Below are 1,030 nucleotides of genomic sequence, written 5' to 3' on the forward strand. Positions count from 1 at the left end.
GCTAGAAGCCTGAGACCAAGAAGCCTGCAGGGCTGGCTCTGTATTTCTAGGCAATGGCATGGAGTGATAAAATTCTTTTAGGCATGCAGTTATCTCTCTGTTGCTCTTGGCCCTTTTGCTCACGGTGCCCCATTGCCATCTTGGTCTTTGCTCTCGGCACCTTGGAGAGTCCTTCTCAGTTCCCAAACATAGCTTGAGACATAGTTTAGATATTGAGAAACATTAGGGTGTTTTGGATGACATGATAAAATGTAAACTAGGCTGCACAGCAGAACCAACTGGAGAGCTTAAAAAGAAAAACCCTGAAGTCTCAGTCTCACTGCCAGAGACTGTAACATAATTGATTTGCTGCGTGGACTGGATATCATTATTTTTGAAAGCTGATCCTATTGTGCTTCATTTTCAAGGTGACTCATCACCTGTCTCCTCATCTTCCACTCTTTAGGGCAGGTAAGCTGCTCATTACTCAAGTTCTCTACTGCCTGTGTTCTTCTGGCATATATATATATATATTTTTATCTGTTATTCCCACTGCCACCTAACTGACTCTCTCCTGAATCTTGGTTTCATGTTTGAAAAAGTCAGCATCTAATTAGTCTGCTTTTTATCCCTATTGGACAAAACTCTCATGTTGGGCCAATGCATAGGCTACTTCTCAAGCAGGTGCCCTCCGGTATATCTCAGCTAGCTATATTGACGGTGGGTCATGAAGAGCAAAATATGGTGATGTCACAGAAAATAATCCCTTGGAAAAAGACAATAGGTGTAGAATTGCCAGATTTAGCAAATAAAAAATATTTGAATTTCAAACAATAATTTTTAAAATATAAGCATGTCCTGCGCATTTTTGGGGACATACTTATACTAAAAAAGTACTTACATGCAAATACTGCCGCATCCAGCAAATGGTAAATCCTGCCACATCCAGTGCCGCCCTGGAAAATAATCCTGAGTGGGAACAGTGGGAGATTGAGAAAAGAAAGAAGACGAAAAGCTGGGATCGGAAGGCCCAACATCCACTGAGGATGGA

Source organism: Pteropus vampyrus, unplaced genomic scaffold, assembly GCF_000151845.1.
Source record: "Pteropus vampyrus isolate Shadow unplaced genomic scaffold, Pvam_2.0 Scaffold4, whole genome shotgun sequence".
In the NCBI taxonomy this organism is placed as follows: domain Eukaryota; kingdom Metazoa; phylum Chordata; class Mammalia; order Chiroptera; family Pteropodidae; genus Pteropus; species Pteropus vampyrus.